This window comes from Babylonia areolata, chromosome 6, assembly GCF_041734735.1.
Source record: "Babylonia areolata isolate BAREFJ2019XMU chromosome 6, ASM4173473v1, whole genome shotgun sequence".
Lineage (NCBI taxonomy): Eukaryota > Metazoa > Mollusca > Gastropoda > Neogastropoda > Buccinidae > Babylonia > Babylonia areolata.
Genome location: NC_134881.1, coordinates 41,173,655 through 41,189,868, shown reverse-complemented (window position 1 = coordinate 41,189,868; position 16,214 = coordinate 41,173,655). Strand labels below are relative to the sequence as shown.

At 42.0% G+C, this 16,214-nt stretch overlaps 1 protein-coding gene across 1 annotated transcript in view; it reads left to right on the top strand.

Annotated features, from left to right (window-relative positions):
* LOC143283016 (ectonucleotide pyrophosphatase/phosphodiesterase family member 5-like) overlaps nucleotides 1-11,172 on the top strand; it is a 19,225-nt gene extending 8,053 nt beyond the window's left edge. The window contains exon 4 of the mRNA XM_076589005.1: nucleotides 1-11,172. This exon is cut by the window's left edge and continues 666 nt beyond it. The gene's annotated coding sequence lies outside the window, so the exon portion shown is untranslated.
* The last annotated feature ends 5,042 nt before the right edge of the window (nucleotides 11,173-16,214 follow it).

Here is a 16,214-nt window from a genome sequence, read left to right as displayed (position 1 = left end):
CAGATTTTAGCGACAAGAAGACTTTACATTGATGATGTGTATATGGTGGTGTAGTGGTGTTATAATGTTGTTGTTAGGGTGAGGTGTGAGTGTGTGTGTGTGTGTGTACGTGTGTGCATGTAAGAGTGTGTGTGTGTGCATGTAAGAGTGTGCGTGTGTGTGGAGGGGGGGTCCGGGGGGGTGGGGGGGGATAGTTGGAAAGTTCCTTTGTGGTCAGATTTTAGAGATGACGTGCACAATAGCCGAATAGTTAAAGCGTTGGACTTTCAATCTGAGGGTCCCAGGATCAAATCTTGGTAACGGCGCCTGGTGGGTAAAGGGTGGAGATTTTTCTGATCTCCCAGGTCAACATATGTGCAGACCTGCTTGTGCCTGAACCCCCTTCATGTGTATACGCAAGCAGAAGATCAAATACGCATATTAAAGATCCTGTAATCTATGTCAGCATTTGGTGGGTTATGGAAACAAGAACATACCCTGCATGCACACCTCCGAAAATGGAGTATGGCTGCCTCCATGGTGGGATTAAAAACGGACATACATGTAAAAGCCCACTTGTATACATACGAGTGAACGTGGAAGTTGCACCCCACGAACGAAGAAGAAGAAGATTTTAGAGACGAGATTTTAGAGTCGTGTTCTAACGTTAGGGTGAGGTGTGTGTGTATATGTGTGCGTGTTTGTGTGTGTGGATGGGTGGAAAAAGTTAGGGTGAGGTGTGTGCATGTGTGTGTGGATGGCCATTGGGTGGGAAAAAGGTCCTTTGCTGTCGAATCCCTGTGACAAGGAGACTTTCCATTGATGCATTAATATGTATGTGGTGGTTTAGTGTTGTTGTAATGTTAGGTATTTGTATTTGTATTTCTTTTTATCACAACAGATTTCTCTGTGTGAAATTCGGGCTGCTCTCTCCAGGGAGAGCACGTCGCTATACTACAGCGCCACTCATTTTTTTTGTATTTTTTTCCTGCATGCACTTTTATTTGTTTTTCCTATCGAAGTGGATTTTCCTACAGAATTTTGCTAGGAACAACCCCTTTGTTGCCGTGGGTTCTTTTACATGCGCTAAGTGCATGCTGCACACAGGACCTCGGTTTATCGTCTCATCTGAATGACTAGCGTCCAGACCACCACTCAAGGTCTAGTGGAGGTCTAGGGCGGCTGAGCTGTGATTCGAACCAGCGCGCTCAAATTCTCTCGCTCCTAGGCGGACGCGTTACCTCTAGGCCATCACTGATTGTATGCACGTGTGGATGAGGATGGGTTGGTTGAGTGACTGTGGGTGGGTGGATGTTGCGGGTGTTTGTATATATACATGTATACATGCATGTGTGTGGATGGGTGGAAAGTCTTGGTTCTGTCGGATCCCAGTGAGGAGACTTTCCGTTGATACATGTATGTGGGTGGTTTAGTTGGGTTGGGTGCTAGGGTGGCATGTAGGTGATGGTTGGGTGAATGTGTGTGTGTGTGGGTGGGTGTTAGAGTGTGTGGGCAGGTGTGTGTGGATGGGTGGAAAGTACCTTTTTTTTTTTGTCAAAAATGCACATTTGTGCTTAAGTGTGTACATGTGTTTGTTCAGATTCTGTTTAACTCTCTCTGGACGAAGGTATGCTCACGCATTCCTACACAAAACGTATTCGGATTCGGACGAAGGAATGGAATAGCATTCTCCGAAAGTAAAATTCCATCACGCGCTGTACACGTGATTTTGTGGTTAGCCAAGCAGAGTGCGCTATTCTGGGTCACTCCACAATCAAACAGTATGATTGGTCAGTCTGGCATGTGTGGCCTGTCTTGCACACACGTTGACAAAGTCACTGACCGGTCGTCTGCTCACGTGCCAGCCTGTTAGCAAAGCGGGCTCTTCTCAGAATGTTGTGAAGCGAACAAGGCAGTGACGGCAACGTTTTAGGGTTGCCGAAGTACTTGAAATGCTATAAACTGAAGGGTCGGACATTGAAGAGGTGGATGATGACAAAGAAGAAAGCGAATTTAATGCAGAAAGCGAGCATGGGTATGGTGATTCGGGGTGAAAAATTGGCAGTATTTTCTACATATGGCAAAACCATAAAAATAAGATGAGAAACTTGATTTTTTTTCATATGTAATAGCTCAACAAGTAATAAACCAGTTCTGAAAGTTTCATTTTCTTACTCTGTATTTTGTATTTTTTGTAATTTTTTTCCAAACCCTTACAAATGGACCGTCTGTGGGGAAAAGCAAGGGAGAAAACTTGTAGTCCTGAGCGAGTTAACATCTACACTGGAAGTGATATGAGACACAAAAGTGAGATAATGTGTGTGACTGTTCAGTCAAAAACCTGTGAGTGTGTATGAGCAGAAGAAGTAAACATTTTGTGTATGTTAATGTAAGTGTGCATGTGCATGTGTGTTTGTTTATGTGTGCGGTGTGTGCACATGCTCTTGCATGTGGGTGTGTGGTTGAATATAATATGTATGCTGATACAGAGATTTCAGCATACTTTTTTTTTTGCAATTTTGCTTGCTTTGAGTATGTATCTAAATATTTGCTTTTCTGGAGCTTTGGGCCAACGGTTTGCATTCAAAGTCACTTGTGATCAATGTTTGTTGTGAATTATTATTCATTCCATGTATACTGTATATAATAAACAAGTATTGTGCTTGCTTAGTTGAAATGAATGGTGACAAAGCAGTGTCTTTAAGAATATGATGGTGTATTTGTTGCTCAGAATTTGTTGTTTTTTTGTGGTTTTTGTGTGTGTTAAACTATAATGGTCAGGTATGATCTTCAAAATATGGTATGGTATGGTGTGATGTTTGTGCCAGGATAATACCCAACCCACATTTTGATTGTTTACGGTTATTGAACAGCTCTTGATGATGATGATGATTGTTCGTTGTTGGCCGGGGCTGTGATTTGTACAGTTTGCGAACACGAGGAGAGACGTTTTACCTGTATATTAATGGTATGCAAAAAACACACACATATCATTTGTACACCCTCAAACTAAAGGTCAAATCTTAAGTTGTCATTGAAATGAACTGATGATAAAAGATGTTTTGTGAGCCATAGTGTGATTGTCTCAGGTGATCTGAACAGAAGAGGATTTTTTTTTGATGGTGAAGAACCCCCCGCCCGCCCCCCCCTCCCCCGCTCCCTCCCCCCTTAAAAAAAGCAGTTGTGCTGTTGCCTTGGATGGCTTTTGAAAGAAGAATGAAAGTTTTTGTTTTAGTATGCTAGTGTGTGATGTTTGTGCGTGTGTTATGGTATGTGGGTGTGTGTGGGTAGAACAGTGGGCGTTGGTGGTGAGTTATTCGTCAGTTGTGCAAGTCTTGAGAGTAGTGATGTTGTAAAAAAAAACCAACAAAACAAAAGCAGAATAAGATGTTTGTTGAATTGTTGGTGTTCTTTTTTTTTTTTTTTTAAAGAAAGAGGGGGGACGGGGCTGGCAGGTTTGGGGTTGGAAGGGTGGGGGTGGGGGTGACAAGGGAAGCAAATCCTAGCCCAGACTGATTGTCAGAAATGCTAATATGAATTTATCTAGTCTGAAATTGCAATATGACCAGGAGAAACAAGGGGTTTATATATATATATATATATATATGATATAGTCAGTGCGTTTGTACCCATGCTTTGTTGCTGTCAAAAGGTTATGATTTTATCAAAGAATGAATACATGAATGAACCATTTACTGTTCCATTCAGCATTGTGAAGTCTAATCTTCCCCCCCCCCCCTTTTTTTTTTTAGTGATTAATAATAATATTGCCAGTAACTTAAAAACAACAATGAAACAACACATTTATTTTGTTGAATTTTGTTTTTCATTTTTTTGTCTCAACAGATAGAACTGTGTGTGAAATTTGGACTGCTCTCCCTTGGGAGACCGCGCCACTACAGTGCAGTGACAACCATGTTTTTAAAAGATCTTTTGTGTCTGTCTGTGAGTGTAATTTTGCTTGACTATGATAGTGGATATTTGTGCAGAATTTTGCCTTGGGCAACCCTTTTCTAGCCGTGGATTCTTTCACATGCGCTAAGTGCATATCACACACGGGAACTTGGTTTTATCTTTTTATCCAAACGACTGGTACCTAGCTCACCGCTAAAGATATAGGGGAGGGAGTGGGGGAGTTAAAAAAAAATCCCAGTCCTTATATGGGATTTGATCCTCTGGACACTCATTTCCTAGTCAGACACATTACCACGAGGCAGAGAATTCATGTTCCTGGTAGATTTTTCCATGGATGATGACGTTCATTTTGTGTCCTGTTTTTACCTTGAAAAGAAAGAAAGAAAGAAGAAAGACAGCTAAAACCCCCCCAAACTTTTTATTAGATTGACTATAGATTTCCTGAATGCCTCAATTTCTTTATATGAACTGTCTTTTGTTGTTGCTTATTTTCTTTTGCCTCTGTTAATTAGTAAATTAATTTTTAAAAACAATGTGTGTCACACACGATATATAGGTATGGGATCAATGCTGAATCGACTCTGTTGATTGGGTCTGTCACACCCATGACGGACAGATAAGGTGAATTAAAAAGCAACGTAGGATTACTCGGAATAACTGAGTAACTCACATGGGTATGATGAAGATTCAGTGATATTCAGCATCACTAGACATGTTTGAGTTGAGTTGACAAAGCAGATTGTTGGGATGCACTCCCTCTTTGGCCAGTATGCGCCCCATTTTGTCAGCCACAGGGCAGAGACAAACAGGGAGGTGGCCTCATATTTAGCCCACACCTCCCAGGGGCTCCAGGGTTCTATGCCATTGAAGAGACCGGTCACCAGGGCCCCTCCATATACCATGCCACCTAAGTCAAAGCGGCGTGCGCAGAATCAGCAGAGCAAACCGATAAGCCTAGTTTGCATCAGTTTGACATGGTAAGTATATGTAACACCAAACATGGAGTATAATACAAACTCCTCCTTTTGGACAGATATAATTATTGTAAATGTCTTAATAAACAGCATGGTTGTGAAATTGGGAGTTGTTTGTAGGTGGGAGCGGGGAAGTTAAATACAGATCCATACATCAAATTCACTGTGTACCAGAAACAGACAAAATCGTTTCAGGTTGAAGGACTTCTTGGTAACGGTATTACGGTAGAAGCCTTGAGCATGCACACATATGCAAGCGCACACTTACACACACACACACACACACACACACACATGCATGCACGCACCCACACACACATGTATGGTGGATATTCCAGTGTATGGACAATGTTTTTAAGGGCATAGATTTGTTAACCATTGAACCTGAATGTTTTATGCTGGCATGTAGAAGAAATAACTTGGTAAAAAAAAAAAGTTTAAATTCACTGACGCAAGCACATTAAGGGAGGAATTTTGTGTTGATTGCAACACAAACCTTTCCTAACAATAGCACAGCTGAGTTTTTTTTTTTTTTTTTTTAAAGTGGAAACGCATTATTCTACTTTAGCATTCCCAAGGGGAGATATAAATAATGGTTGTCAGTAAAACAAAAATTGAGAGAGAGAAAGGAAGACTTGGAGAAGCAGACAGAGAAAGAAGGATCCAGGAAGGAAAGGGCCGAGACAGTACTGACAACCGTATGTCCGTCATGTCACGGTCGTTTTTCTCGCTCCTGAGGGAAATTATTTTTTGACTCACTTGTGTAAACAAAGTGAGTCTGTGTGTTAACCCTGTGTTCGGTTGTCTGTGTGTGTGTGTGTGTGTGTGTCCGTGGTAAACTTTAACATTGACATTTTCTCTGCAAATTAGGCATAAAAATAGGAAAAATTCAGTTCTTTCCAGTCATCTTGTTTAAAACAATATTGCACCTCTGGGATGGGCACAAAAAAAATAAAAAAAAAGACGCCTAATTATATGCAAACTGAGATTACTGTTATATTTATATTTTTTGTATTGTCAAAACCTGGCACTTTGACCTCATATTCTGACACAACAACAAGAGCAGTCATTATTATCATTTTTTGTTCAAACAGGAACTTCTTTTGCTAAGCATGGAATTTTTATTTATTTTGCAAACGTTTTGGTGCAGATAGTAAAAAAAGGGAAATTACTCTGTAATTAATGCTAGGGGACTTAATTTATCACAAGTGAGTCTTGTTTTTTAATGTGATTAAAAATTTTACCTTGACTATGGCCTTGGTGGTCAGTGAGGCTCTAAGCGCCATAATTTGATTTGATTTACCTGGACTGAAACAGGTGGGTAAATGTATGTATTTATTTTAATTTTATGTTTTTACATTGTTTTCAGTGTTTAAAACTTCTTTTTTTTTATGAGGACTGAGCAAAAGGTGGGTGTGTTAGTCTTTTTTTAAAATATTGTTTTAATTGATAGCAAAATGTTGGCGTGTTAGTCTTTTTTAAAAATATTGTTTTAATTGACCTTTTCACATTATTTTGGATTCTGTTCAGCTAGTTTTAATAACTGATGTGTGATCATCCCTGAAACGGCCCCTTACAGTATGTGTGATCATCCCTGAAACGGTCCCTTACAGTCTGCCGGGCTGTAAGTAACATTAATAATCATTCAAGCAACATGGTTTGGTGGTCCCAAACTTTTTGTGCCTCTTGTAGATCACTGACATGTTGCACTCATCTTGCACTCTTGACAGGGATTCTTGTGAAATATAATTTTCAGGATTAAAAAGATTACTTTTCACTGTCTTGAAGCAGTGAATGAATGTTTTGCAGGGCCGAGACTTTGTACCCATGGTCAAGAACATGGACTTAAGAAAAGTACTCTCTCTCTGAAGGCCCGATGAAGCGCGTTGGGTTACGCTGCTGGTCAGGCATCTGCTTGGCAGGTGTGGTGTAGCGTATATTGATTTGTCCGAACTTAGCGACGCCTCCTTCAGCTACTGATACTGATACTCTCTCTCTGTCATCTCATGTCATGAAGTAGAATTGCTGTGAAAAGTTCATGCTTTTTATGATTGGTTGTTTATTATTAATTTAAGATAATTTTCCTGAGAATTTGCGATAGGAGATAGGAGCTAACTCATACCCATTTCACTTGGTCTGTTTACGAAATGAGGATTTTTTTTTTTTTATAGATAATGGTGGTGTGTGTGTGTTTGCATGTGTTTGTGTGCATGTGTGTATATGTGCATATGTGTGTGTGTGTGTGTGTGTGTGTGTGTGTGTAGATGTGTGCACATTCACGAACGCTTACGTGCTTGGGGGAGGGAGGGAGAGAGAGCGGGAGTGTAGACATGCTCATGATACTGCTGACCACACTGTCAGCAACCAGTGTGTATGCGCATGGGCAGGTCTTCATGCATAGTTAGCCACATTCAGATCTAGCATCCATGACACTCACCTCAGGTGGTGATGAAACGCTTAGGATGGGCAGCAGAAAATGCCAGGTTTTATTATATTGGGAGGCTGCGATGGGAAACCACAACCTTCTGGACTGCGATCTCCTCACACTCAACCAGCAAGACAGCCAGGCACCTGAACCTGTGTGTGTTTTATATACATGTGTAAACTGCTTGTGTTAATTTTGAGTGACATTTTTTTCCCCCTCCTTTTTGAAAAGTTTTATTCAATAGTCAACATGCAGAGCATGCAGCGTTTTGACTGCCTCATGTGTCCAAACGACACGGGAGTATCTAGGTAATGCATGCTTGATGTATCAGAATTGTATTCCTTTTATTTTACCACATTATTTGGTCCGTTTAAGTGACTGTAAATAATTTTTATTCAAAGTGTGAGCTTGCTTCTCTGTTGTTTTTTTTTGTTTCCTTTATATACATGGTGTGTTGTGTTTGAGGAAAAGTGACAGGGTTTTGTCCTTGATGGTTTAAGGTTTGCATTCCACTGGGTGTCAGGAAATGTGAATTCTCTCCCCCCCCCCCCCCCCCCCCGCCCCCCAAAACCCCCACGTTTAAAGAAAAAAATTTTTTAATGTAAAATAATGGTTAATATATGTATTGTTTGGGTGAATATTTTCAGGAATAATCTGTAACGTTCTTTATTTGCGTGTTCTTATTTGGGTATATTTCATTTTGTTTTTGGCAAGTATATCAGCTAATTTTCTCATTTAAGAAATTATATGTAACACAGCTGAAGCTTAAAAAAAAAAGTGTTGGTATGTTGTAGCTATGCATGTTCATTTTCAGTGGTACAGACACACAGACAGTTGATGAGAATTGAAGCAATAAACAGTTGAAAGTGTCATCCTGCACAGCACAACCCATATTTTCAAGCTTTTGATGTTTTTACACACACACACACACACACACACATACACACGCACACACATACACATGAACACACACACACACACACACGAACACACACACACACACACACACACACACGAATACACACACACACACACACACACACACACACACACGAATACACACACACACATATATATACACCCACACGAATACACACACACACACACACACACAAGAATACACACACACACACACACACACACACACACGAACACACACACACACACACACACACACACACACGAACACACACATACACTAACATACACACACACACACACACACACACACACACACACACAGTCTGTGGGAATGGGTGACAGAAAGGTGCAAGAAAGAAGAAGGATTATTGTCGGGATACATGTAAGAGCTAATACTGATGTGTGTTCTTTCTAGTGTCCCCCATACCATCACGGTGTGTTAGTGTATAACTACAAACCTTCCCTTCACTTTGGTAGCTTTTAACCCTTTCACCGCCAAGCTCGCATTTATGCACAGGCGTAGTAGAGGACCCACGTCACGGAAAGGTGACCATTCATTGGTCTGTTATCCATGAACCTACCTGCTCTTAATGTTCGGTGGTTGGATCGGCCATATTTTCTGTACTCCGCAGGGGGGGATTCCCCAGCTATTCTTAGCCACTGTCTTTTCTGTGTTTATACCACAAGGGAATTTTGTACTCTAAATCGACTGGCGGTGAAAGGGTTAAAACCCCCCATCATTCAGATCAAACAGAATGGCACATTTAACGCTGAAGTGTAAACGCTGTGTATTCACCCACTTCCCTTTATATTCATTGGATGATATCATAAAATGCTTCTTGTAATTATATGGAAGAGATGATCTACAATTTTTTTTTTTCAATTTTATGATTTTTAAACTGTGGTATAAAACAGAGACTTTTTAAAAAATGTTATTTTTAATTCATATAATTTGGAAATCAAACTATCTTGCATGTACTGAGAGAGAATTGGCAGTTTAATATTTTGTTCAGCAGATAAGTTTCGGTAGGTGTCAGCGTTGGTTGATAGATCTGATCATTGTTTTAGTGTTGACACCGTGAAGAGAGCAGTCGATAAAAAACAAAAACAAAACAAAAAAACTTATGTTGCAACCGGTTCCACTTCCTTGTTTTTTTTCTGTTCGCGTTTCAGTTAGCAGCAGAATTCCATTGCTTATGCAGAACAAGACAAAGGCAAAACAAGATGATGAATGATATGTGGTTCGTCCGTCGGGATCGACGAGGACCATCTAGTCATCCTGGGGGTGGGTGGGTTGGGCTCTGTGGGTGCGCAGATAACTGGTCAGGCCAATTCGCGCCCAGAAGGTTCTGACGCAGTGTGGACAGGGGATGGTGGCGGCTGTCGGGGACTTGCTGGCCCTGCTTTTCCTGGCCTGTCTGCGTTGCTCTGTTGCAGCGATTCTGTTGGCCTCACAGGATTTGGCGCCTTTGTGGACAGCTGAACGCCACTTTGGTCTGTCCATTGCATTCAGCTCCCATGTGTCGTGGCTGATGTTGAAGGCCTTCAGAGAAGCTTTCAGAGTGTCTTTGAAGCGCTTCTTTTGGCCTCCATGGGAGCGCTTGCCATGTTGGAGTTCGCCGTGAATGATATATATAATATATATGTAATTTTTTTTTTTTTTTTTGATATGTATTTTTCGTTGCTGTATCTGACACATAGCTGGAAAAGCCAATGTAAACAGTATATTGTTCTCTGTTGTTGTTTTTTTTTTGTGTGTTTTTTCTCTCATAATTATGCACAGTTCTAATCTTTGTATACTTTGTCATTTATTCATTCATTCTTTTCAGTCGGATCCAATCTACAGTAACCACCACCCACCATTTGTGCGCCTTCTTGCTGCAAACACATTTGGCATAATAATATGGTAATGTGTGATTTTTGTAAAATTTCTGTTCAGAAAAAACAGCATCAACAACCCATAAACAAACCATGAAGCGCATTCTAAATAAGAAATATTTTATTTGAATTTGATTTTAAAAGCTTCACTTTTTTTCCCCGTTGTAGATGTATAAGGAAGTTTTTGGTTTAAAGACCAGTGATAAATTTGGTAGCGAAAAATTATGGAGTCTGTGAAGGTTATAACCAGGCAAAGAATGACAGGGATATCAAATTTAACCACACCTGAAAAAAAAAGTTCTGCCAGATATGACCTTTCTGTTAACAGGATAATTTGGATTTTCACAAAATTTGTATTTGTTTTTCTTTTTATCACACCAGATTTCTCTGTGTGCAATTCGGGCTGCTCTCCCCAGGGAGAGCGCGTCGCTACACTACAGTGCCCCCGATGTTTTTGTATTTTTTCCTGCGTGCAGTTTTATTTGTTTTTCCTATCGAAGTGGATTTTTCTACATAATTTTGCCAGGAACAACACTTTTGTTGCCGTGGGTTCTTTTACATGCGCTAAGTGCATGCTGCACACGAGACCTCGGTTTATCGTCTCATCCGAATGACTAGCGTCCAGACCACCGCTCAAGGTCTAGTGGAGGGGGAGAAAATATCGGCGGCTGAGCCGTGATTCGAACCAGCTCGCTCAGATTCTCTCGCTTCCCAGGCGGACGCGTTACCTCTAGGCCATCACTCCATATGTGGGAATGCACAATACATAAGCTGTGTTTATCCAAACTACGTTTCAGTTAAGGTGTTTTTTGGTGTTAATTTATTTTTGATAGGTTTATAAGACTGTGAGAGGAAAAGTGAGAAGGTCCTTCTTTTCCCAGTCCTTTATGAACCAGTTTTAATTGAAAGAACTAACAAAAATCTTTTATGGGATGATAAATTACTGGCAGTGATTTTTGAGAATTCCATGTTTGAAGGAAAGTCCTGAATGGATAGAGAAGAGCATCTTGTGAAGACATCACTATTTACACTGCTGTTCTTGACAACGATATTTGAATTAAAAGTTCATTGGGAAAAGTATGTTTAGAAGTTTGCAGAGTTTACAGAGAGAGAGAGAGAGAGTGTGTGTGCATGCCTGCATGTTTGTGTTTGTCAAAATGTGTGTGTGTACGCATGCATTGTGTGTGTGCGCGCGTATGTATGTACACACACTGTCTGTATGTATGTATGTATGCGTGAATTTTGATTGTTTATAATTAATCACCCCCCTTTTTTTTCTTTTTTTTTTTGCTGCCCCATCATCTGCAACGTTTCAGTGGCATTACTCCCACGCCGCTCATTTAGATTCCCTCAAAAACGGCCACACCCGGGTTCGTCCGTTGCAGTTCCAGCGTCGGCAGTCCACAGGGAACCATCGATGTTAGGTCGCCAGGAGGCCACACACCAGAGGAGACCCTGCACTGCTGCTGAGTCACTTCGATGGTGTTCAGTGGTGCCTGTTCTGTTTTAACGTACTTAGGACACCACCTACTAAGCCCCTTACTAACGACAATAATGGCTTAGTCGCGGAGCCAGACTGAGTGAGCGTCCCCCCCAGAGTGGAGACCGCCACCACGTCCCTCAAACAACAGCCCCCCATGAATCTGCCGACACTGACGACATTGACAGGACTCGCCCCAAGCACGGAAGTGGAGAGGTATCGAAACTGAGGTCACCATGAGAGCAGGGCATGAAAGGCAACAGACTTTGAGACTATTTTGTTTTATATTGAGGAGGATGACGATGATGATGACGATGTTGGTATGGAGGTCCATTTTGGTTTGGGACTACGTGACAAGGCTGTACTCTACGCTTCCTGTCATAATGATATCCCGGGGTTAACCAGGCCCGAGAGATACAGACACTTGCAGTGTTGGTCAGGTAATTAGAGCAACACACCCAGAGACGCATCCTTGAAGTGGATGACACTCGACTGTGTGGTCCCAGTCTCCCCATTTAAGCCCACAGCACACTCAACTCTGGGTAGGAGCCGGCCACGGGCCGAAAAAAACACCTCCGCTCGGATTCGAACCCGCGTCCTCCCAGCCGTCAGTCACCCCCCCCCCCTTTTTTTTTGCCAAATAATAAATCTCCTGGGTTTTTTTTTCTTCTTTCTTTCCATTCTTTCTCAACATCTCTGCGTCTTTTTGCAGGGCAGGGCAAGCAAGAAATACATTGTTACTGACATGTAAACCTTTACACTTTTGTTTTTTTATGCTCAGCTGTAGAGCGAAATAAAGTAGCAGCTGTTGTATTAATTTTAGCAAGAGTCCTCAACACAGTAACAGTAAACACCTTCCCTGTTCTGTAACTGCTCAACAAAAAGACGAGGAAATAAAACACACACACACACACACACACACACACACACAATGGGGGCCATTTATTTCCCAGGCTTTATTTCCTCGGCTTTTCTGGTGAGCAACTACAGATCAGGGAAGGTGTTTTCTGCTAGACTGGGCGCGAAAAGGTCTGTTATTATTGTGTGTCATAGTGAGGGATAGTTGTGTTTTTTTTCCGCAAGCGTTTTGAGTGATGCGTTATGATATATAAGACGTCGGATAGTTTGCAACCATTCTTATATGAGCATGATGTAAGGAGTTGGCACAGATTTGTTTGAAATGAAAGAATACAGTCACGCAAAAACGCACACCGCACACATAGTAGATACATATGCGAGCGAACACACTGTCCGGCTTTACTTACACACACACACACACACACACACACACACGCATGCATGGCACAAGCACGCACGCACGCACGCACACCGTGGCACACACACACGCACTTCAGCCTGCACTGCTGTCTTTAAGGAACGCACACGTTTGTGTGTGTGCGCCCATGCGTAGTACGCGCGCGCGTGTGTGTTTGTGGGTGAGAGACTGTGCATGCGTACGCGTCTGTGAGACAATAAGCGCACATGCGTACGTGCATGCATGCAAACGTGTGTGTATGAAGAACAAGGATTCTGAGGAAGACTGCAACTGTACGTACCCCCCACCCCCGCCCCCAGCCCCCTCACCGCACCCCTTCCCGGCACATTTTTTTCTGTGCAATTTGACCTGCGAGAAAACCCACGCCACATAACTAGTTTGTCTCCTTTGGTTGAATGTCAGTTCTGCAATCCTATTTTTCCCTCTTGCTGCTGTGGACCTACTCAGTCTGAAGCGGAAGGAGAACACTACAATGCGATCATGTCGTCCTTTTCCCAGCCGCTCTTTCCGATCTTACCGATATTGCTTCAGTTTGCAGGTCAGTATATTTCTCTGAAGCCTTTAGTAAGGCTAGCTACGGAGTCGGTTTTCTGTTTACACGATTGCAAGTCAAGGACACAATTAGGAAGGCAAAACAACAACAACAACAAAAACAATGATTTAAACATACACACAGAGAGACAAACACACACACCAACGCGCGCGCGTGTACACACACACACACACACATACATATATATGCACACACGCACACGCGCTCAATCAGGAGCCTCGGCGTTGTCCGGCCTTGACAACACACTGTCCATGCAAATGGTTATCAGTCAGACATGCCAATCCTGCTACTGTCAATTGTGACGCATCATTTCCATTCGGAAATATTTGTCCACCGGCGCAACATCTCGACTTGTCGTTTCTCTCATTCTCTCTCGCCTTGGCAACTGTAACTCTTTAACGTCTGGTTTGACTGCTTCATCTAATCAGTCCCTCAGTCAGCGCATACAAAACTCTGCTGCCCGACTCGTCCTCAGAAAGAAAAGATCTGAGCACATCACTCCTCTTCAGTTTGCAACATTTCCAACTGGCTCCATGTCTCACACAGAATAAAGTATACGATCAGCACTCTATGTTATAAATGTACTCATAAATCTGCCCCTTCCTATCTTTATGACTGCCTTCACCACTACACCCCATCTCGCACTATATGATCAGCTTCGGATCCACTACTCTGTTTACGCATATCTAGATTCAAACACTCAACTGTTAGACGCCGTCTTTTCTCTGTCTCCGGACATTGCACTGATTTAGAATGAACTTCCTCTTTCGCATCGTCAAGTTTCCGCACGCAGCTCTTTTCAGTTCTGGCCTTAAAACCCACCTCGTCCCAAAGTAAACTCCCTTCCCTGCCCCCTCCTTGTCTTCAGTTTCTCCAGTTTTAGAGTTTCGCATGCGTGTGAATGACTGGGGTGAAAGCGCTTAGATTTGTCTCTTCACAAGATTCAGTGCGATATATATTATTATTATTATTTTCATTATAATAATAATAATAATAATATCCACATACACAAACGGGCGCGCATACATACATACATACGCACGCACGCACCACGCACAACCACAGACCCCCCCTCTCCCCCCGCCACACACACACACACACACACATCATCATCACCACCACCATAGTTTATCTCCAATTCAAATAGATTTTAGCTTAGAAAGTATTGTGAAGAAAGGGTACAACATGATTCTATTCGTAAAATATATGTTGAATTTATTTGACTGACCAAATATTCAAAGTGAATGGATTGGCCAATGATCTGTTAGAATTTCTCCTCTTCCCTCTGTTCCCCCTCCTCCACCACCTTACCCTCCATTCTTCTAAATTTTCTTCTTCTTCTTCGTGTTTTTCTTCTATTAGGCCAATTACTTTGGTGATAATAAATTTAATCTCATGTTAATATTGATATTAGCATTATTTTACTATAGTATGTACTGTTTGTTTATTTGTTTTATTTCATTATTTCATTACTTACTGTATATGAATGTTATTTGATACAAGTCATAATATGGTTCACCAGCCGTCATGATAAAATTGAAGTGCAACGTTGTGAGCACAGTATAAGCTTTAAGCTTGTTGATGCTCTTTTGTTATTCATTGCATTGTAATCATGTGTATTGTTGAATAATTAAAGATTATTTAAACCATCACCACCACCATGGCCGGACCAGTGCTGTCACTCTGATGCGCTGTCCCAACAACAGGCAGACGACAGTTCGTTCCCCTTGGACCTCCACAGTGCCTTCAGTTCAGCAGTCGTACCGACATCCGGGCACTTTGCACGTGAGGCGCGCGCGCGCGCTGGGCGTGCAGTACATTGGCCTGTGCTCAGTGCGGCAGTTCAGCTCATCTCACTGTGCGCGAGATCGCCTTGGAGTACAGTGCAGGCGTTGTCCTCCGACTGTGAAGTACTCTCCCAGCACGGACAAAATTTATGCGCCGTGCGTATGTGAGTTCTTTGTCTAGCTTGCATACCACAACAAGGTATAATCGCACTTTAGCATCCTAAATTAAACTCCAGGAATTTAGGATGCTAAAGAAGGGTATTACCCCTCACAACAAACTACATGTAGACCCGTAACACACATTTATTCAGTACTTCTTTTAAGCAGAACGTTTCATTTACACTCAGTGAGTACAACGCCATTTGTAAAGCCAGTCATGTCAGTTCCGTTCAGGAAAAGATAACTATCAACAACAGTTTCGGTTAACCCTGACATATTTCCTGTTGATTCCTAAACATCGTGCTCAACAACGTGCACAAAAGCACCGCCCTGGTGATCCCAGTGTGTCGCTTTGATTTTAATAGTCTAACCGGGGTCTGTTAACTTCTCCCCCCACCACACGTTTATTCTTTGTTTCGTTGTGATTACATCCCCGGAGCTTAGTTTTGTAGAAGTTCATGTATGATCACGTTTAAACTTCTAGCCATGTTGACAACTGTCACATACTTGGCATGTACATCAGTGTATCAGACAGGGCTTTATATAAGATCTTGTTGTCATGTTTATCTATAACTGTGCTGTATTGTGACAGTGTTGCCAATAAAATGACGTCTAAACCAACTGGGGTTGGAGATTGGTAGGGGAGCTGGGGAACGGGTTTGTAGAGGGTGTGTGTGGTTGTTGTGGGTAGTATAGTGTTATATTGTATTGCATGGTTAGGCCCAACACTCGGCTTATATCACAGATTGACATAAGTTTACATTTGGGCCAACAGCAAAGTGAGAGCTGTATCAATGGTTTCTCCAGTCAATGGGAAACCATTCACAGCTTAGTCTTTTGTGAAGGACTATGACTCTCAAACTAGGA